At 39.8% G+C, this 23491-nt stretch overlaps 1 protein-coding gene and 1 long non-coding RNA gene across 3 annotated transcripts in view; one reads left to right on the top strand and one right to left on the bottom strand.

The window, feature by feature from the left end:
* LOC306669065 overlaps positions 1-23491 on the bottom strand; it is a 512353-nt gene that overhangs the window by 185096 nt on the left and 303766 nt on the right. The gene's annotated exons all lie outside the window — the stretch shown is intronic.
* RHOH (ras homolog family member H) overlaps positions 1-23491 on the top strand; it is a 42694-nt gene that overhangs the window by 14501 nt on the left and 4702 nt on the right. The window lies entirely within an intron of this gene.

Genomic DNA, 23491 nt, shown 5'->3' with positions numbered 1-23491 from the left:
ACAAGAAAATACATAGGGATATTCCCTAACTTATGATGGTTTGACTTACCATGTTTTGACTTCATGGTAATGCCCATACAACCATTTGTTTCTCACTTTCAGTGCAGTATTGAATACATTACTGAGATCTTTAATACCTTATTATAAACAGGCTTTGTATTGGATAATTTTCCCCAACTCTATGTTTAATGTATGTGTTCTGAGCACCTTTTGAGGTAGGCTGGGCTAAGCTAAGATATTCAGTAGGTTAGGTATTTTAAATGAATTTTCAACTCGATGCAATTTTCAGTTTGAAATAGGTTTGTGGGCTATAACCCATTCTAAGTCTAAGCTTTACACTGAAGGTCAGCTGCAAACTCGTACCCGTTACCTCCTGGAGGTGGCTTCCCCTGCTTTATCACAATGCCCAGCAACCTAGCTGCTGATGCAAGCAACGGGCAGGGACAGTCTCACCTTGAAGCTTTTCCTTCTTTCAGGTGGGACTCCTACTTCCCCTTTGTCTCCCCCAACTCCTGGTCCAGCTCTCACCTTCTGCAGCAGTTCCATCCCTCACCAGGAACCCTTTTCTCCCTTTCTTATGCTTTTTTCTCAGTTGCCACAAAAATTTCCACTAATGCTTATTCTAGTTGACCTGAAAATGATCCCAACCATGGTTGAGAGGTGTAAGGATGCTTGTGATTATTCCTCCTAGCAAGAAAAAAGAAAGTCATATATTTAGATTCAAATTTAAGTGATGCAAATTGCCGTCAGCTACAAAAACCTGAAAGAGGTGTACAGATCCCCGTTAGTATATTTCTTTTGATAAAAATTGATTTTCCTTAAGCTCCGATATCTTCAGGTAGTAACTTGTTCAGATTTATATTGATAGTTTTTCTCTTTCTCTTCTTCTGGTTGTGACGAGGGAGTGGAAGAGGGTGTTGGAGGTATATACAGGAAATAGGAGGGGAAAGGACAGAAAAACCTTACATGTTGGCAGTACCACAATTTCCTACATCTGCTAAAACAATATTTGTCACCATATTCCAATAAACAGACTATCCGGCAGTGTCAGAGAAGTTTTTGTAACAATGTTAACTTTAAAAATGTGATAGTAGTTGGGTGCAGTGACACACGCTTATAATCTCAGCTAAGGCTGAGGAAGGAGGATGGCAAGTTTGAGGCCAGCCTTGGCAACTTAGCAAGACCCTGTCTCAAAATAAAAATTACTGAGTACATAGCTTAGTGGTAGAGCACCCCTGGATTCAATCCCCAGCATTACAAAAATAAAACAACAAAAAACAAAACAAAACAATAGTATGGATAAACATAATATATATTATATATGTAAACATATATTATTTTATTTAATTTTTTAATGATTTGAATCTCATTAAGTAAAATGTTATAAATGTGTATCATGCCTGTTCATTGTAGCAAATGTGGTGTGTCTTTTATCTTTTTTTAAATACCCTTATTTCATGTATTTATTTTTATTTACTGAGGATTTATTTACTGAGGATTGTATTTATTTACTGAGGATTGAACCCAGTGCCTCACACATGCTAGGCAAGTGCTCTACCACTTAGCTACAATCCCAGCCTTTTATCTTAAGTACACTTTTTAATATGTTTTATTTGTAAGTCTTTAAGATTTTACATATTAAAATTGCCATAATCCTAGTGTTTCTACTCTAAGATATACAACATCTATAAAAAAAAAATAAAGCTTAAACATTGCATCCTAATGTCATAGAGATACAACTAATGCTTAAACAATCATTTGAATTAACAAAGAGCAATGATGGTAATCTTTTCTGAGTTCTCTAGCTATCTTTCTTTTCATTCTCTGCATCTCAGGAAAAGCAATTAAAATATATATTATGGCAATATTTCTATTAAATTCTAGATGCACAAAAATACATGGATAGTTTTTGCCTGGCAGCAGGGGGGTCTTATGTAAACCTCAGATCAAAAAACTCAGAAGCCAAAATAGTAGTTTTGGATTTCCCCAAGGGTTTCCCATTTGACATGTCATACAGGAAAGAACCATCACACACACATGGCAGGAAAAATTAAAGTTTCTCTTCCAACAAGGGCTAGATGCCTGTGGTTTCAGTTTTAAAGCTAGATTGTGCAACTATACTCAGGGGGAAAAAAATCCAGTGTTTCAGCTGAAGTTCATGTTCTTTTTTTGACCTGTGACAGTCAACCTTATGAAGTTATAGTATCTTAAAGCTCCATCTGACTTACTGTTCCTTTCTTTGGAGGACTGAAATGAGCATACTTTCACAATTTTTCTACATTCATTCATGCTAGTTGGAATTTAAATGTTTGTGCTCCTCCCTTTATAAATTTGATAATGGTTGGTTTAATTTCTCAACAGGTATTTAGCATATTTTATCATTTTATCCACCAAATATAATTACTTTTCGTCATCTTTTGCCAATTGCGAGAGTGCTTTAAGGACTTTAACATACTATATCATTAACACAGCAAATGACCAGGGTAAATACAGAATAAATAAGTTAAGTCTCCTTTAAGTCTTTAAGGTTGGATCAGAAACCTTTAGATTATTATTGAATTTTTCCTTTTCCTATAAAATATTGGCAAAAGTACAATTTATAAATAATATTTATTACCAGTCAGGGAAGAGAACCAAGTGATCCCTTCTTCTCTCCACTCTGTGTGGCCTGTCCTGAATTATGATTGGAATTGTTTAGATGACTTTAGAAAGCCTCTTCTCAGGAAAATTATAAGTCATTGGGCTGTTAAATGAATCGCCTTTAACTATTCATAGCCTATGACTACTTCTAAGAATTATTCCTAAGAGAACAATCGGAAGTATTTTATTAAAAAACCCAAACTTCTCAACACAATTTTTTAGAAAACTAAAATGAACCAAAAATATTCAATAGAAAGATATGGCTAAATAACTCTTTATTCTATTAAACATTCATTATGATATTTTTTGAAAAATATTTAACAAGTAAAAAATTTCAGAATATGAAATTATTTATCTTTTGTATGTCTAAAAAGACCTATATACATATTTTTCTCACAAATTCAGAATATGGAAGTAAATAAACCAAAATGTTAAAAGTTATTGTCTAATGTGTGATATGGGCACATATGACTTTAAAATATTTTCATTTTTTCCTGTCTTTTTTGTATTTCACATGTATTATTTTTATACAAAGAGACCAATGATCTCAAGACACAGTGGCATAAACCTTTAATCCCAGAGACTCAGGAGGCTGAGGCAGGAGGATCACAAATTTGAGACCAGAGTAGGCAACTAGTGAGACTCTCTCTCAAAATAAAAAAAAATTGAAAATTAAAAAAAGGCTGGGGATGTAGCTCAGTGGTAAAGCACCCCTAGGTTCAATCTCCAATACCCAAAACCCAAATCAAAACAAAATGAAAAAAGAAAACCATAAAAACAAGCTCTAATTTGACTTGGAAGCAGGATGCCAAGGCTGTGGGTTCAATCCTCAGTATCATAAAACCTTTATTAAAAGGTATTCAGTATCATAATTACTTTTATTAAAAGAAAGTCAATATTTGGTGTTAGATTAACAATGAAACTACTAAAATGATTCTGACATGAGAATTGTTTTGATATTTTGAAGGAAATCTAATGTTTTGAAAGCCCAGTATATAACTATGTTTTATCCTTTAAAATTTAGAAGGTCTATAAATTTAGGGGGATTTCAGGTTTTTTAGTTCTTGAACCTTGATGAACATAGAAATTTTTATTTTTCGGTGCTTGACCTCACGCATGCTAGGTAAGTACTCTACTCCTGAGTTACATCCCCAGCTAATGAGAGCTGTTGGAGTTTTTAAATGGGTTTTGTGTGGTTCACACTTTTAAAATAAGAGAGAATTGGCTTTATAGGTGGTTGTAGAATTTAGACAAAATATGAAACTTTGATGGATATAGATGGCTATTTCTGAATTTTTAATATGTAAAGAGATTCTCAAAGGGATCCTTTAAGAAGCACATTTTTCCATATGCACCTTAAATATTCAATGTGGGAATAATTGTCTTTCAAATACTCTGAAAGACATACCTACTAGATGAATCATAAATGTATTCATCTTGGTATGAAGTAGGAAAATTACCTTGTATCTTTTCATGACCATTTTTCTACAGTAATATCAAATATCTAAAAGTTTATTCATGTCAAATGCCAAATATTAATCAGAATACTATAAAATTCTTTGAAAAGTTGATTAGTTTAGCAAAGGAGCGAGTTTCCATTTAAACGCAAATCTCGCGTTTGATTTGTGCAGTATTCTTGATGGATGCGGCTTTCTGGCTTTGGTTTAACAGGAACTCACGATCGCCTTGGGACAGCTGTTATTTGAGAGACACACAGTGTATCAGCAATGTTTTGGCTGCAAGTTTTACAGTACCTGACTCACAGTAGCTTAAAGTAACTGGATTCATTCCTCCCTGGGATAAGAGATCCAGAGGCTGCGTTTCTGGCCTGGGTTTCAGGACCCTTGAGATGGTTTCTGCCTTTCCCCTGTCTTTTCTGGTGGCTGTAAGATGAGTGCTATATCCTGAGTCTTTGCCTCCATCGTAGAGGTGTGGGACTGTGTGCGGGTGGAAAGGAGGGTGGCTGTCTCTTTTCCCACGGAAAGAATTTTCCCAGAGACCTCCAAACATCTCCGCTGTGTCATTGGCCAGAATGGTGACATAGCTTCCCCAAATTCTAGGAGGATGGAGAACCAGGGAATGGGCTTGTTACAATTCCCTTCTTAGACCATGTGTTCTTAACAGTGAGGTGGGAGAAAGATGCAAAGAGGGTGGATGAGGTGGAGGGGTGCAGTGGGCAGAGTTGTTGACATCATCCTTATCATCATCATCATGATTTGTTTTTGTTTTAGTTTTTGGTACCGAGGTTTAACCCAAGGGCACTTAACCACTGAGCCACATCCCCAGCCCTTTTTTTAATTTTTATTTTAAAATTTTTATTTTAAAATTGCTGAGGCTGGCCTTGAATTTGAGATCCTCCTTCCTCAGCCTTCGGTGTTGTTGGGATTACAGGCCTGAGTCACCACATCCAGCTCTCCTCATTGTTCTTTGTGGGATGAGAAAGAAAAAAAACTTACCCTTTTATACATATAAAGTGCAGATATACACACACAGCACACCAAAGACATATAGTATATCTATGGTGTAAAATTTTCATTAATTTAGGGGGTGATAATGAAAAAAAGATGGAGAAAAACTGATTTAGATCAAATATGACCCGTTGTTCAAGGCTTTGCATTTTCTCTCTCCCTCTCTCCCCCTCTTTCTCTTCTCAATACTGAGGATTAAACTAGGGGATCTACAGTCCTTGAATATTTTTCTATTTTGAGACAGAGTCTCTCTAAGTTGCTGAGTCTGGCCTTGAATTTGGGATCCTGGGATCACAGGCTCTACTACCTCTCCGAGTTTTGCATATTGTCTTACAAACAAAATTGGATTCTATTACTACTACTACTACTAAAAAAGGCTCGGATATTGAATAGAAAACTATGGTGCCTGCCATGGATCATCTCATTAATTGATGGACAGGTGATACTACCTTATCATTGCTGGCCATCCCATGGGACTGCAAACCTCTGAGGAACAGGAACTGTCTTATCTGGACAGATGTGTTTATATATTAGTATCCAGGGCTCTCCATAAGTGTGTTTTGTAGGTTGAATGGAGTGAACAACATTTTACCTAACATACATTTTACAGCTTGACAAACCATCCCGACATCAACCTACACATATTCCCCTCCCAAAAGCCTTTGGCAGCTTCCGGTACCCTGCAGACACCAGGCCCAAGGCCCCACATCCAGGTCTCATGCAGCATGGGGTGTGGGAAACACGCCTCTGCTCTCAGTCCTTTGTGCCTCTGCACTTGCGGGTCCCTTTTTCTTGCTGTCAAACTCCTTTTCCCTCCAGACCCTATCCGATGTCACTTCCTCTGTGAGGTTTTTTAAGTGGTTCCAACCACCTGGAATACTCCTTCCTTCCTCTCCAACCTTTTCAAGCCCTTCCCTTCACAGCCTGGCTGAAGTCCTCCTTCCTCTACAAGTTCTTTACAGTGGCCCCGGCCAGGCCCGGCCCATGCACACCTCCCCGCTCTTTAAATTCTCTTCCGTTTCCAGTCTACTTTGTGTTTTGGTAAACCTGATTAAGTAATTAGTGTAGCTGATGTCGTCACTTGTCATTTTCCTGTTCCCAGCATCTGCATCTTGTCTCCAGAGTAGGCTAAATCCTAAGAGAGCTGGGAATCTCCCACAATGCCCAGCGGGTATAAGAAGTAATTAATAAAAGTTGGTTAAATAATAGATGAAATGGATAAATATCAATAGAGAAATGAAAGCCAATATGTTGCTGGAAATTGTTTTCTTTGCAGTTCTAAAACCCATTGGATCTATGTTTTAACGTAGATACACCCAACATCTTAGGAGTTCACTCTCAGAAGACAAATCCAGAGGCCCGACTCAGGAGCCAGAGCTGCCCGCCAACTCTATTCTTCCTTCTGGTTCTTGTCCAGTGGCAAGGTCAGGGTTTTGAAGTCAGGCCTGGATTTAAGTCATCCCACAACTAACTGTGAGCATGGGACAAGGTCATTTTTTGTTCCCCAGCCACCAAGTATGTAAACTGGGGTGACTACCCACCATGTGGGATTGATGTAGGGAGCAAGCGAGGTCAAGTATGAAGGTGACTGCTTCATGGTCTGGCACTTTGTAGTCACTCAGTAAGTTGTCCTGCAGGTACCTTGGCTTGTCACCTGATGTTTGGGGGGCAAAATCCTTTTTTTAAATTGAGTGTGGTTCACAACAGTCCCTTGAGGAATGGAGGTCTCTTAGGTGTTCTTGTTTGAATGACACAGGCACACATCACTTAATGACAGGGATGAGTTCTAAGAAATGCATCCTTGGATGATTTCGTTGCCATGTGAACATCATTAGCTATAACTACACAAATTAAGACATCTGTGACATTACCAGGAGATATGATATGGGACCACCATTGTATATGCGTCCTGTCATGGACTGAAATGTCACGATGCAGTGCACAAATGTATTTCTATAGAAGGAATTGTAATAAGAGTGATATTCACATTTCATAGCATTGTGAGTTGAAACTGTTTTATGGGTGATGAAATTAAGGCCCAGAGAAAGTGAGTAACTTGCTCCTGGTTACAAAGCCAGTGACCGAGATGAAAATTTTTTAAAAAATTAATTTAAAAAGCTTTAATAAATATCCTGATTCCTGAGTAGAGTCAAGGGTTGTTAGATCTCACAAAAATACCAGATGCCAGTTAAATTTTGAATTTCAGATAAACGACAAGTAAGTTTTTAGAATATGTATGTTCCATAGCTATTAGTTAATGGAAAATAAATACTATGGAGAATAAGTTAGAAAAAAGTAGATGTATAGGGGTTATTGGATGCACCTGATGCTATTGGCAAGCTGTTGCAACAGGCATTGAGAACTCATCTTTAAAAGGAAAAATGCCACTTTGGGGAAGTGAGGATGTTGCTTTAAAAAAAAATTGTTACAGAAAAATTTGAACACATCCAAAAGAAAAGCAAAGTAGGCAAATGGACCCTGTGTGCCCTGGACAATTGTCAAGATTGCCATGTTTGTTCCATCTGTCTTTTGCCCCTTTGCTCAAGCAGTTTAAAACCCAGGTGTCATGTCACTTCACCTCGGCATACTTCACTCCGCACCTCTAAAGACAAGCATATTTTTCTTACACTACCATGATGCTGCTGGCCTACCTAATAAAACTAGCAGTAATTCTCTGGAATCTTCTAATATCATTCCATAGTCATATTTCCCTGATTGTCTCAAAAATGCCTTTTTAGAGTTTGTTCAGTTCATTCAACATCAAAAAAAAAAAAAAAAAAAAAAAAAATCCATATGGATGGTCCAAAGACCAAAGATGTTTTGCAAAGAAGTTTTGCAAATAGCAGAGTCATAAATGATTGTTCATGAGATGAACAGTTCTAATACTTCTATTGAAAAGGAAAGAAAATGGACAGAAAAGGTTTTTGTTTGATTTTTGGCCAGATTCCTGTTTCTGTGCCTACGCTACTTCATTTGTAAAATGAGAATAAGATGCATTGTTCCTTACTTCTGAGATTACGGTGGTTCCAGGAGAAACACCTTGGCTGAGTAACAGCAGCATTTCTCCCACCTGACTTTTCCTGAGCCAACAGAACTTTGATGATCAAATCCGGGGACCACTGACCTCACCCCTCTGGGTGTGAGTAATGACACTTCCAGGGCTGTGGAGTGGGAACACACACAGCAAATAAACTGCCAAATGCTTCCTGCACACAGTATCATGAAAACCCTCCCTCACGGACGCATTGGGCACTGGACTCTGGGATGGATTAGAATTCCTCAGCTTCTTGGCCCTCCATGTGAAACCTAGTGTATCGCCCAGCCCGTCATTAGAGTGCAGAACGCCTCTGAAGAATGAGTTATGTGATTGATTCTATTGAGAATTCAGATTAGTGGCATTTCAGATGATCAGTCCACACATGAAGTAGGAAACTGGTGACTAACTGTTCTAATTCAGGAGGACTCCAGGCTTAAATGGGAATAGCCCAGAGAAGGGGATCAATACCCAATAAAACATGTCGACTGATGCCTCACTTTTGTATACCAGTGGTTTTTTTTTTGTTTTGTTTTGTGTTGTGGTTTTCATTTATTTATTTATTTATTTGGTTTGATTGATTTTGAAACTTCCATATCCTCCCATGGAAAGTAGCTTTCAGGAAAGAATGGGACTGGAAGCACACGCATGTAAATGTGGAAATGGTAAAACAAACTAAACAAAAACAAAAACCGTGGCTTCCGAGGATATCTGCATCTTAACAAATACAAAGAGAGAAAGGGCTGTACAGTAATGGAAAGCATATTTGGTAGGGAGGGGCCTTCTTATTGCCCTTGATGTTATTGCTCCATGCAGGGATGTGCCTTCTGGTAAGGCTGCCCCTGCCACTGGCCTGCAGAGCCCACTGGCTCCAAACCCCGAGAATCAGACTTTCTTGAGCTTTACCCCCGGGGGGGTGGCAGCTACTGCTGCTGGACTGGGGGCTACTTCCTCTGCCATCTGTCCACAGGCAGCATTCTCCATATTGGGCCTCTTGATACTCCCAGACCAAGAAGTCTGCTATGGGGATCTTATCAGAGGTTTCTGTACTACAGTCCTTAAAAACAAGTGGTCAGGAACACTGTTTTATGCCCCATCTTAGCAGTGATGACTCAGATGAAAAGACACTGGAATTCAGCCAGGAGCAGCTCATTAAAAGGAGCAGAAGAGATAACAGACTTCTCATGTGACAGAGAACAGGAGCCCTCAAGAAATCATGTGCAGCCTGGTATGATGGGGCACATCTTGAATCCCAGTGACTTGGGAAGCTGAGACAGAAGGATTGCAGGTTTGAGGCTGGTCTTAGCAACTTAGCAAGACCCTGTCTCAAAATAAAATATTAAAATGGACTAAGGATGTAGCTCAGTGGCAAAGCTACTGAGTTCAATCCCCAGTACCCAAGGTGCAGGGAGGGGTTCGGGGAGAAATCATGCGCACAATGGTATGAAGAGGTCAGGATGCAGTTTATCCACAGAGTTGACCCCATATAGTGAAGTTTCATTGGACCTTGTTCCCTTGTTTTAGAAAATGCCAGCTGTGTGTCTCACCCTTCTAATTTCTGATTTCTCTTCCTCTCCCTCTCTTTCTCTCTCTTACACACACAAACACACACACACACACACACACACACACACACACACACACACACACACACCATGGACCAGGTTAGTAAAGCCTCATGGGAAATAAATCACAGAAGAGTTCACTGGGAGATTTTCAAATATAATCTTACTGAGTAAGATTTATTAATACAAAACATAACGAAATTCTCTAAAATAAATAAACCCTTGTTGGAATCTGAGGGAACCAATAGCAATAGATGTTAAGAAATAGTTCCAAAGAATCACTCTGGTCAGAGAGGTGGCAAGAATTCAGATGGTACTTGGGGAGGACAATTGCTTTCATCTATGTAAGGCTGGGACAACTGCCCCTACACCTCTCTGTTGTAACGTTCCTTCGTTTTAAAAGTCAAGTGCACAAAGAAGAATAGTGTGAAAGGTTGCTTGGTGTGATGCAAGTTCTTTAATCTCATTGTATGTTGGTCAGTGAACTGTGGTATAGGTGGTACTTATTTGTTCTCTGGTGCTATAACAAAATACTTGAGGCTAGATATGTTATAAAAATAGAAACCCCAGGGGCACTCTACCACTCAGTTCTGTCTCTAGTCCTTTTTATTTTTTTATTTTGGGGCAGGATCTTGCTAAGTTGCTGAGGCTGGCCTCAAACTTGCTGTGATCCTCTTGCTTTAGCCTCCTCAGTCACTGGGGTTACAGTAGTATACCAAAACCATCCCCTTCTACTTTGGTCACTTCTACTTTTAGGTGGCAAACTAAAGTTGACTTAAGATAATAAAAAGTGTGGCTTTGTGCGTCCTACGCTATCCTTGAAAAGTTATTTGCATGAGTTTCCCAAGCCTAGGTTAGAAGTGTTTTTCTTCAGAGAGGATTTGGAAACATCTGTGAGGTAATGAAATAGAGTGCCATCTTTCATGTAGACCTTTCCTTCCTCCTCCAGTCCTGGTTCTTCCTGATACAGGAACAGTTTGCTCTGGTTCACGTTCCCTGGTTTGTGCCCTTGGAGGTTCCAGTCAAAAAGTGCGCATCGGGTGTGGGTGTTCCTCCGCCTCGGGAGGCTGTGCCCTTTAACATCATCGCTCCTGTCCCCAGAGGCCATCGGAACTGCAGTCACTTTTCCTCTGTTTCTTACATCTTACAAATATGAAAAGGTCACTTGTCTGAATTCTCCTCTGAGTGTGAAAGCTCCTTGCTGTTTTCAGTTTTTTGATACTTAAAAATATATAGAGACAGAGAGATAGATGTAGTAGGTAGACGCAATACCTTCATTTTATTTATTTATTTATTTTTATGCGGTGCTGAGGATCAAAGTGCCTCGCACATGCTAGGCAAGGGTGCTACCACTAAGCCAAAATCCCAGCCCAGTCTTTTGATACTTTTAAGAAGATAATTTTTATGTTTTATTTTTATTTTTTGGTGCTGGGTATTGAACCCAGGGCCCTGTGCATGCAAGGCAAGCACTCTACCAACTAAGCTATATCCCCAGCCCAGTTTTTATATCTTAAAGAGCATTTTAAGCCTTTATTGTCTTCAGAAAGACGATTGGGGTTAAAAAAAAAAAAAAAAAAAGACCAAAACAAACAAACAACAAACAAAGAAAAGTCCTTGCCTTAACTGGGTACCATAGCCCCTCTTCCCAGTCTGAGCTGGTCACGTTGAGTCTTACCAATAAGAAGTTCTTTAAACCTGATTTTGGATAAATTTAGTTAGAGAATTCTACTCTTAACTAGATGACAGGCTAGTTTATTGTCACCAACATTGCATTGAAATTAAACAGTTTTGTTATTGCTTGCTAAATAAGAAGGAAAATGTCCATGAGCCGTGTCAATGGGATTTTTAATGATTGAAGAGATTTCATTTCAAATTTCTTCAATAAGGTTTTTATTTATTTCAAATATGGTAAATATTAAATGTGCAGTGGAAATAAGGTATGAAAGTGCCTTATTTGGCTAATTGATGACTATACCAGGGCCGCACAGCAGAACGCTGTCTTAGGAAACCATGATTCATTGTTGCGGTCTCTTCTCTCATCAGGAGAGCTCAGAAGGTGATTGTTACCGCCTTGTGTTTTTCCTCCATCAACAAATGAGAACCTGTATGAACAACTGTAATGAACCAATAAAAAATACGAAAAAACAAACAAACGAAACAAATGAGAACCAGCGTGGCCTGCTCCAGGAATGATTTACCTGCAGGCTACTACTTACCTGCAGGCTAGCTAAATCGTTATTTTGAAGAGGTCAGTGTACAAAATACAAAAGAGAAAATGAACCAACCAAACGAAGCATAGAAACATCAGAGCTTCCCACGCAAAGCTGAGTGTTAGGAAAGAGGTTCACTGTTCTGGGTCTCAGCATCCTCAACTGGAAACACTGAAAATGGCATTTCATCTCTCTTTCCCCAGCATGCACCAGTGGTGAAAAGCAAGATCATTTTAGGGCAAGCATTTAAGAAATTTTTAAATATTTATGTTTTTCTTTTAATGTTTTTAGGAAAAATGAAACTGATAATCAAATCCATGGTTTCATGCATTCGATTGCTTAGGACATGCCACGTGAGTTCATTTAGAGTTGATTTTTTAAAAAATATCAAGTGAATAATCGTTCAGGTAGAATGGAGGCATGACAAAAATGACCAATATGGTAGCCAAGTGACTGAGCTTTGGAGGCAGAAATAGATGATCCTTCAGACAGCAACAAACATGACCATCTGGTACTCAGTGACCAGATCCTGATAGTGGGATGCATCCACATCACACAAGAAACTCCTCTCCTAGGATCTTAGTTCCCCAAGAAATTTTTTTAACATGCTGAGCAGGATGGTCTGAGCATAATCCAAATCACTGGAATATTTCAAGATTCCAAGATGTTTTATGTTCTGTTTTTTTTTTTTTTTTTTTTTTTTTTTTTTTTTTACTTTTGTTTTCTGTTATTTACTTATTTACTTTCGGAGTGGGAATTGAACCAGGGTTGCTTTACCACTGAGCCACATCCCCAGCTCTTATTTAATTTTTTATTTTGAGACAGGCTCTCACTAAGCTGCTAAGGGCCTCCCTAAGTTGCTGAGACTGGCCTTGAACTTTTGATCCTCATGCCTCAGCCTCCTGAGTTGCAGTGATTTTTTTTTTTTTTTTTCTTTTTAAAATTTACGTGGTATCTGAAAGAGCCCTGCTGGGAGGAGTTCCAGACTGAGTGTGAGGGAAACTTACAAACCTAGTGAGACCTGCTCACCTGACAAAAAGGATGACTGTCATAGACTTGGGGGGCTGGAGAGCCTGGAACTTGTTCAGAACCATTACACTGCAAGGGATCCTAGACTCACCCAGGCCTTCTTTGCCACACTATCTTGAAAACGACCATCCAATGATTCTAGCAAATGTTACTTCTTCTCAGGAAGGAACTACAGGATGTATTTACACTTTCTTTTACAAAGGAATCCAAGATTTTATTTTTACCATTCTTTTTTTTTTTTTTAATAGAAGTAGAATACATTTATGAAGGAAATTTCAATAAGCATAAAAAAATGTAATCATACCAGTATGAGAGTTGTCAGCATCTTGGAATACAGTTCCTTACTTTTTTTCCTCTCTCTACTTATTTTTATTAAAAAATCAGGATCACAAAAAGAAAACAAAACAAAAACAGGGTCATGTGGCACACGTGGTTTTGAACTTGCTTTTTTTCTTGTAACCGCGTTGTCATATACTTTTCTCCATGTCATTAAATATTTTTCTATGACGTAGAAAAACAGTGTTAACCAGCAGTTTCTGGAAGGACAGGAGGGTGGTATTTGAACTGGGCTCTGGGACAGGTGGCAAGAGCAGGGAAGGTCACACTTCAGGAGGTGAGAGTGGCAGGTTAAGGTCATGGAGGCAGGAAGGGGGAATGTCACGTTTTTGGCATAGCAGTGACAGGGCAGAGGAGAAGGAAAGACTGGATGGAAGTTAGTTCATACTTAATGTGGCGTAAAGGGACCTTTACAAATTGACCCCAGGGTCCCTTTCCGATGTCACCCCCCCACCTGTGCTTCAGCCAACCCTCGACCCCCAGTACACTGAGGCTTCTCGCATCACGCTGGGCCACAGCCACCTCCTCTGCCTGGATGTGGCCCACCTCCAGTTTTCTCTCTCTCCTCCAAGGCCTAGTGCAAAGGTCTCTGCTCTCCCTGCTCTGTCCCCACCAGCTCCGGGTTTTCAGCCCTGGTCCTCAGTGTCCTCTTGGCATTTTATACTTACCTCTGTTGTAGCACTGTCCACTCACATTTTAATTTTTTGTAGGATGAAGCTGAAATGGAGGTCATTTATATGCAGAATACTGCTTCTCCTCTACTTTAAGATTTTTTTCTCGAAGGTTTCAGCTATATGGGATCTTATTATGATGAAGTACAACCTTTGTGTAGCTATTGTATTCCTTCTCCCCACAAGTAATCAGAAGAAATCTCTTCTGTAGAGAGAGGAGGGGGAAAAAAAAAAGTGAGGGTCAGAGACATTATTAGCCAAATTAAAACATTTTTTTTCAAACCTCTAGGCCCAGTCTAAACTCTATTAACATTTTCTTTATTATCTTCTGTCCCCATCAGGCTCTTTAAAAGTAGAACCCAGTTTAAAGCCAATTAAAGGCAGTTATTCTGTCTTTCTGTCAGACTTCTATGAATTTGTAATTTAATGTTAAGGGAACATTATATATGCATGAGCAATGAATTAAACCATTAAAAAAGAATGTTACTCTGGAGTATCTGGGTAGTTTCAGGGACCTTATGAATTTTTTTCTACTAGTTTCTTGATCTTTCTGATCAAGAACTTAATCAGAATCTGACCATCTAGGGAAATATTTCATCTCATAGCTGCATATTGTATCTGTAATATAATCTCTATAAAAAGTGCCTATGTCTGTATTTCAGAGGTATACTTAAGAAGTCTTTGAAAATCTGTACAGATTTGTGTTCTTAGTGATTCCTCTTTGTTCCTTTTTTCCCTTAGGTGACTGAGGGAGTAGCTGCTGTGTTCCTAGGGTAGTTTTCATGGGGTGGGGGTGGCTTGTGTAAGGGCAGCTGGGAATCCCAGGGAGCTGGGGACGCCCCTCACTGTGCTGACACGTTCCTCCGCCTGGACTAATGCCCTTCCTGGCAGGGAGGATTGATCTCACCAAGGGCACCAGATTAGGTTTGTACCCTCATGTTTTCAAGTAAGTGGGGTCCTTTTCTAAACCATTCAATTGCTTGCTTTTTTCAATTACTAATATATCATGCCCTTCCTGAGCAATTTATATAGACTGACCAAATAATTTTTCTGCTATATCAGGTTTCATTATATGGACATGGCATACTTTGACTGCTGCCTCTTAATGAATCATTCAGTTATTTCTGGTTCTTTTTTTTTTCTGTTGGGAATATTACAACAATGGAAATTCTTGTACATCTTGACTACATGTGTAGGTACCACAGGACAATGTGTTCAATGAATTGGAACTGGTGGATTAAAAGGTATACAAAAGGGCAGGGCATGTGGTTCAGAGATATAGTGCTTACCTAGGAAGTGCAAGGCCCTGGGCTCAATTCCCAGTACTGGAAAAAAAAAAAAAAAAGTATATGTAATTAGATTTTTGGTAGATATAGGCAGGGACATAAAGGATGGGGTGATGCAAAGCAATAAGGGAACTTACCATTTGTAGAGAATTTTAAAACAATAATACAATCAATATAGGTCTGCTTTTTTTATTATCATGCACTGGCAGTGATAAAATTGGAGTAAGTTCTTAATGATGTGTATAAATTCTACTAGAGTTTTGGGGGCAAATTATACCTCCAATCCCTATGAGACCCCACACATTTCTGAGTTTGAATACTAAATTAGAAAAAAAGAATGATATTCTAATGACCACAGAGACAATGAGACAGAACTCCAGATACTTCAATCCTGTTATTCTGTATGACCTTTTGCAGTTTTAATTAATTAAATAATTCAGTCATTCATTCAGTTTTGCAGTACTGGGGATTGAACCCAAGGACACTCTATCACTGAACTACATCTTCAGCCCTTTTTATGTTATTTCGAATCAGGATCTTGCTAAGTTGCTGAGGCTGACCTCGAACTTATGATCCTCCTACCTCAGCTTCCAGAATCCAGGATCACTGGGATTATATACGTGCACCACTATACCTGGTTTTGTATTTAATTTTTTTTTTTTTTTTGCAGTGCTGGGGATTGAACCCAGGGCCTTGTGCATGCGAGGCAAGCACTCTACCAACTGAGCTACATGCCCAGCCCTGTATTTAATTTTAAAACAGTGAAAAAGAGAGTGAAAACTCTAAGGTACAATTGTTTTTGATTCATAGAAGCAAACTTTAGCTCATCTGTGAAATATTTTGTTGAGTATAAATGACACTTTAAAAATTGAAATGTATTCTTGGATATTGTAACTTGTTTGTTTTAAAAACTAAAGATGGAGTCAAAGAAATAATAATTGCACTGAAAATAATTTGTTCATATAAGAAGGGAATTTTAAAAATGATCAACTCCAGGTGTCAAATATATGCCTTGGATTCTGCCTTTACAAAGATGGTGATCTTTTGCACATTGATCAAGAGCATGTGAAAGTATTGAAGGAAGAAATCTTCCAAACTCTTAGAAATCAAGCCTTGCTGTAAGAAAGAAATTGCCCACCAGATGGAAAATGTCTTTTCAGATCTGCCTTCTCACTGCTGCTTGAGTTTTAGGATTGCCTGGTTTCATCCGGGTTGCGAGGGCAGGCAGGTTTCCCTGCAGAGAGGATGGGAGCAGGGAGTCAGGTGGTAGAGACTGGCCATGGGCTCCCAGGGGGACTCCAGAGTACCAATGGTGCCCTCCTCACTAGCTGGTCATCTTGGCTAAGTTACTTTATCTTTCTGTGCCTTATTTTCCCCAGTTGTAGAATAAGACAAAAATGGTACCGATTATATAGTATTGTGGTCATAATAAATAAGGCAGTTTTCATAAAGCACTTCAAACAAAGTCTGGCAAATATGTTTATTATTTTCCTTATCCACCAAGGGTTAGGCACTCCACGAGGTGTAGGAGACAGGCTTTCCACTTGCCTATGAACTATGCATATTATCCACATTTTGCAGTTTCAGTAATACCACTTGCTCAAGGTTTCATTGTTAATCAGGGAGGGAGATGAGATTCGAACCAATTCTGACTCCACACCTGAACTCTTTGCAAATCTCTACTCTTACATATTGAAGCTAAAACTGACTCACTGTCAATGCTCCACACTAAATATCCAGAATAAAATCAACTTGATTTTTTAAAAAAGTCATTTAGACAATTTGTAAGTTAGGAGCTTATCCTAATTCTAAGAGAATGTTGGACAGCTTCATGATCACCCCTAAAGAGAGATGATCCATCTGGAAGAAGTCAATGAGAAAGGGAACAGCTGTCTGAAGAGCATTTTTACATTAAAACTGGGAGCTACTTTTTGAGTAAAAAGCCACTAGCCCACGCGATAACATCTTTCTCTGGGAAAAAGGCAAAATCAGTTGCTACGGTATGAATAATTTGGAATATTTAGGTAGCTAGCTATAACGGCCCTGTGCTTAACATAGTGAAGAAGATAAGTGTGTGATAGAAAATGTATTTGAAAAAGCACTGTGTAGGTGAAAAGCGTGCTGACTCAGCTGGTTGCATTTCTGGGCCCTGCCTTGGTCCCCAGCAGCTAAACCACTTTCCTCTAGTCCTCTGTTTCCTCCTGGGGGAGATGAGTGGGTTGAATGAGATGACCTTTGGGGCATTTCACCTTGCCGTTTCTTTCCACTGCAGCAGACATGCTACTGTGCAGACTGTTCGGGGGTTGCTCAGTGATGGGGCAGTGCCCGGAATTAGGGGAATTCCCATAATACATGAGCACAATATAAATGTTAAAAAAAAAATTGCTGCGCATTTAACCCCAAAAGGCATTCATATCTTTAACTTCTAAAAAGATTTTAAGAGTCATTAGGAAATGATGACTACCTTGCTAATAAAGTAGTTAAAACTGGGCTGGGGTTGTGGCTCAGTGGTAGAGTGCTCGCCTGGCACATGTGAGGCACTGGGTTCATGTCTCAGCACCACATATAAATAATTGAATAAAATAAAGGTCTATTGACATCTAAAAAATATTTTTAAAAATTAAAGTAGGTAAAATAGATAATTTACAAAAGAAAAAAAAAATACTTGCTGTTAAAAAAACAGATTGAGCTTTTCACACATGCCTGTAATCCCAGCAGTTCAGGAGGATGAGGCAGGGGGATGGTAAGTTCGAAGCCAGCTTCAGCAATTTAGTGAGGCCCTGAGCAACTTAGTGAGACTGTCTCAGAATGAAAACTAAAAGGGCTTGGGATGTGGCTCAGTGGTAAAGTACCCCTGGGTTCAATCCCCAGTACCACACACAACAACAAAAATAGATGGAATTTTAATGTTCATCAATGTTCACCCCCACTGTGGAGACCCTGGAACCCGATGGTTTTCTCAGTCATAGATGGTGCTTTAGAGCTGGGACTTGGTGGAGATCTATCCAGACATCAGTCAGATTTCTTATTTCTACAATAAGTAAAGATTAGATAAGGACTCATCTTAAGCTACCTTAAACCCAAGGGGAAAACACATATCTTAAAGCAGAAACTCCCCATGGCCTTCTCACCTTCTCAGACAAATAAGACCCCAGGGCAGAAGAAGGTCTCCTTTACTCTCTGGGTTCCTTTAATGTATCATCTGGTTTTGAGTGATTAATATGTTTTCACTCTTGAGTGTCTCTCCTCTTTTAAAAAAGTTATTTTTCACTATGACTTTTTGCTCCTTTAATAGCCAATTCTGCAGAATTAGGGCAGAAAGGCCAAGGGGAGTTAGTGAACAGTCCGGAAGTTAGGAGTTTGGGTAATTGCAAAGTAACCTCCAGGGCATCTTTGGCTAGAATATGTTCTGGGGGTGGTCCTTTCTCTCTAGGAATAAGTGTGATTTCTTACTGAAATGCAAGTAGGGTGTACTTGAAACACAAGGTTTTCCTTTATGATCCTGGCGCAGGGCTGTGTCTTGTCCTCCGTATCCCTCCCCCAGGAGGCAGGCCTAAGAGGTTGCACTGGCAGTTCTTTTGTCACTTGTCATTCAATGCCCTAAGGACATTCCTTCAAATCCTTGAAAAAGTCACTGTGGAATAAAGTCTACTTTCCCCTGTGCTAACACTTTTCTGCATTTTCTCTGCAACTAAAGAGTGAGAATAAAACTCTAACTTGGCCAATATGTTATAGGAAACAAAATCTTTCACATGAAAAGTGTTGAACATACACAAAAATAGAGAACTAGACTAACATCCTCCTGGGTCCGTCTCTCAAATTCAGCAGTTCTCAACACCTCCCCAATCGTATCCACCTTTTGCCCTTTCTTCTGTTTTCTGTAATAATATCAATAAAATCCTAGCCATCATATTTATTTCACTTGTAAATACATCAACATCTTTATCAGATAAAGATTAAAGAAAAATTTTGTGGGTTGAACCCAGGAACAGTGACCACCAAGCCACATCCCCAGACCTTTTTATTTTTTATTTTGAGACAGGCTCTTGCTAAGTAGTAGAGGTTTCACTAAGTTGCTGAGGCTGGCCTGGAACTTGTGATCCTCCTGCCTCAGCCTCCCAATTAGCTAGAATTTCTTAGATAATGTTTTATTGTTATAAAGAACATAGAAAAGAACACTTTTCTAGCTCGGTGTTTCGTGTGAACATTTGTAGATGAGCAAGACTCCTTTCTGCCACCTGTCTTTCCTTTCTTCTTGTTGCATTAGGGATAACCTTGCAATAGGCAGCAGCCCCTTGGCACACTCAATGTTTTTCTGGCTTACCAGCAGGCATGAATTTAAGAGATTTTTTCTTTTTCTGTTAAATTGCTTAGGATTATTTGAATTGCTCCTCTTTCTCCCATGGAAAGAAATGAAAACCTAGCACCCAGGACCCTTGCTGGTCGGGGGCTTCCCTGTGAGTTCACCCATTCCACGCAAGGCCTAATGGAGCTTTGGTGGCCCTACTCTGCTGTGGTGGGTCACTGATGGAGGGCACAGACTGAAGATGAGTTGCTGGACAGCATGCTGACTGCCTGGTCACCTAAGATGGTTAGATTCCTTGCAGAATCAATTTCCTTAATGAATGAATTGACCACTGTCTGTCAGCGTGGGTCCTTTGTTCAAAGCTCTTTGAAGAAGATGCCATTTAGATGTATTCTCTGTAATTGACAGCCCATCCCTCCCTGGTTGATGCTGCTGTGGATTCATGTGTTTTGAAAAGGACACTTGAGAGGGCTGGGGATGTGGCTCAGTGGTAGACCTCTTACCTAATGTGCATTAGGCCTGAGTTCAATCCTTAGTACTAAAACAAAAACAAAGAAACAAACATACAAAACCAACCCCTCCCCAAAACTCTGCCTGCTTTGAAGCCCACTTACCCTAAAACCTGCAATAATGATAGTAATAGTTATATTCACCTTAACTTACATTATATGATGCTGTATAATTCTCTTTTCACAAAACAAGCTATATTGTCATTCCCACCTGATCTCACAAGCTCCCTCTGGGGAAGGTAGGGCAGATCTTATTCCAGTTTTACAAGTGAGAGTTAAATAGGGGAAAACCAACCGTTTCAGCAGAGTGTGATGTTTTTGATGATTTTTAAAAGAAATGTGGTCCTGGAGAGCGAACCTTCACACGTACTAGGCAAGTGATCTATCACTGAACTGCATCCCCAGCCCGAGTGCAAGGATTTTGATGCCAAGGTACACACAGGGCATTATGGGGACACAGCTGGGGCATCTGATGTACTGGGGGATGGTCAAGGAAGACTTTCAAGAAGGGTTGGAAGTTGGGGATGAATGGCGTGCAGGGGCTTTTGGTGAACAGCACAGAGTGGCTGTGGTGAAGGGTGGGTGTCTGTCAGCTTGGGATGAGAACTGAGGCTAAAGTGGAGCCAGGATTTCCTGCTGGACAGTCCTAGTCACCAGAGGGAGGGCACTAGGGCACCCCATTACCTAAGCCCTTCCTTTGGCTTGTCTTTGTCTCTTTGCCAGAGTGGACAGAGGGCCTCCCTTCCCTACTGTGTCTGGGTCTGGATCCAAAAGGTGCCCTTTTTGTGAAAACGGTGGAAAGAGGAGAAAGAGCAAGAGGAATCCAGTCATCGAGGCTCAGAAGAGCTGGGATTGACGGTTCATTAATTCCTGTCTGATGGAGAACAACTTAAAGGGCCACTCTGTGTACTACTCTAATGCTGTCCGACACCCACGTAAATGCCAAGTGGGGAGATCTACGGCAGGGCCCTGCTGGGCAACTGCTTGTGCAACACCCCTGAAAACCCGCTTTTATTTCCCATCAGAAACCACTAAAGGGAGAATTTCTCCCTTGAGGAGAGAGTTCACTGAGCTCCAGCCCACCGACCTTGCATGTCGATGGTGTTGTCCACAGTGGCTCACCTGTGGGTACTCATGACACTGAGGAGCAGACATCAAGCCTATTTAGGGTGTTGCAGAGTGACTGCAACGTCCTCCCGCCACCCCCAGCTCTGCATGTGGCCCTCTGCTGAAGGCTACGCTCGTTGTCTGGGTCTATCATCCATCTTCCTGCTGCAGAGAATGCAGTGGCTTGAGTTCTCGTGTCGCTCTGGCAGTCTCCTTTGGCTTCAGTCTTAGTAGAACCTCCGAGAAAGCTAATGTCATCTAAAGTACTTAACAGTTTGGGAAACTGAGGCCCTCAAAACTGACCAATATGCCACTCAATGTCACCTGGCTAATGTGTGAAGGCTTCTTGACTGAACAGAGCCCTTTTTCCAGTTTGGTGCTTTAGAGCTCTCTGAGTGGCAAAGTTCAGAAGGAATTTCTTTGCTCACATAGTATTTTATTTTTATGCTCTAAGAAGAAGTTTCTCTCTCTCTTTTGTAGTCAGGTCTGGGAAGAAGATACACAGAGCACCCTTTGCTGGAGAAACATTTCTAGAGTTGCTTCAAATTCCACATTTTATTTAATAATTGTTTATCTTTATATTTAGTAATCATTATTTAACAATGTTACTAATCATGACACTTTGTTTGCTGTGTATTCACTATGTACACATAGCGTGTTTATATGGTGGGCTGCACTGAATTTTTTTATACATTTAGATGTGCTGAATACGCTCAAAGATCCTGTGATGTAGCTATTACTACACTTTGCTTTTACAGAGGAGGAAACAGGTTAAGAAACTCTTCTGAGGTCGCCACACAGATAGTTGGTTGGGCAACTCAGGTTCAATTCCAAGGCTACCTGACTTTTAAGCCCCTGTTCTTAACATTATGCCTCATTAACATCCTTTCACAGGTATTCACTCAAGAAATCTGGCTTTAGCTTAATCAATCTATTAGGAAAATTTTATTTAAATAACCAGAAGTCTGACACATGCACATTAAAAAAAAAATTCCAGTCTGCGCATTGGGATCAAAGTAAAATTTTAAAATGCCCCCCCCCCCTTTTTTTTAGTACTGGGCACAGAACCCAGGGTCTCACACGTGCTAGGCAAGCACTCTACCACTGAGCCACATCCTCAACCCCTAAAAGTGTTTTAAGAGGTCTGACTCCGGACTAAGTCACAAATGTGTATATTTCAAGTTGTTCCTAGGCCTAAGAAGTTAAGATCTGAGACCTTGGAGCCCATTCCTTAACTGTCTGGTGGCAAATGGGTGTTCAGGACCATCACGCATGAGAGCAATCCATGAGAGTCTTCACAAAGTGCCCAGCTGAACGTTTGGCATCCTAGCTCTTATGCTATGGATACTCAAAAGTTGACAATTCAAATGAATAGTTTAGAAAAAAAATGAATTCAGGAAAAATCTGGGGTATTATTTATTTGATTAACTCAATCAGGGGTATTATTTATTTGACTAACTCATTTGAAAATTCTATTATGTATAATTAAACACATAGAAACTGAATTGACAAGGATAAAAGTATCTTGGAAGGAAACATCAGGGTTTCAAGGAGTATTTTTGAAAATTATGTCTTTTACACAGGTCTACTTTACATGCGGCATGTCAGTCGTGAAGATCGTGAGGGGAAGGTTATAAGGCCATTTTGCATCAACAAACTTATCTCTGAATTTTGATCTGGGAGACCTTTTCTTTGTCTAAAGCTGGGCTGGCCTTGTGATAATGTGCCTGGCAGATGGGACACTGTCTCCAAGACTGAACTCATTGCTAGGAGCTCTCTCATTTGCAAGCAAATGAGAGTTTATTTGGCACTTTATAAAATTCAGATTCTGTCCTATACTTTTGCAGCCCTGTTTGACAGGCACTAAGTACAGTAGTTTCGTTTAATCAGGGACGTAGTAGAGTTCCTGATGACCATCCAAAGAGATTGGAGTGGGGAAAAAGTCTGTCTGAAAACACCAAAATATTGAAGAAAGGAATAATTTGATTTTCGCAACATCTCTGAGAAATGATTCCTAAATTATCACAGTCTTACAGGTGTGTAAACTAAGGCTCATAGTTCAGGTGACATGATGAAAAAGTCATGCCCTTGTGGAGATAATGGACCCTGATTTCTGATGCAGAAAACTCCAGGGATAGTTCATTCCATCTCTAGCTAGTTTGGGGAACGTCTTAAGGGAAAAACCACAGCTAATTGTTAGATTTCTAGTGATTTTTTTTTTTTGGGGGGGTGGGGGGGCTGGGTATTGGGAATTGAACCCAGGAGCGCTTATCCACTGAACCACATCCCCAAAGCCTCCTTTTATTTTGGGACCTTGGTTTTGCTAAGTT

The sequence above is a fragment of the Sciurus vulgaris genome (assembly GCF_902686455.1).
Source record: "Sciurus vulgaris genome assembly, chromosome: 9".
Taxonomy (NCBI): Eukaryota; Metazoa; Chordata; class Mammalia; order Rodentia; family Sciuridae; genus Sciurus; species Sciurus vulgaris.
This window is presented reverse-complemented; position numbering and strand designations above follow the sequence as displayed.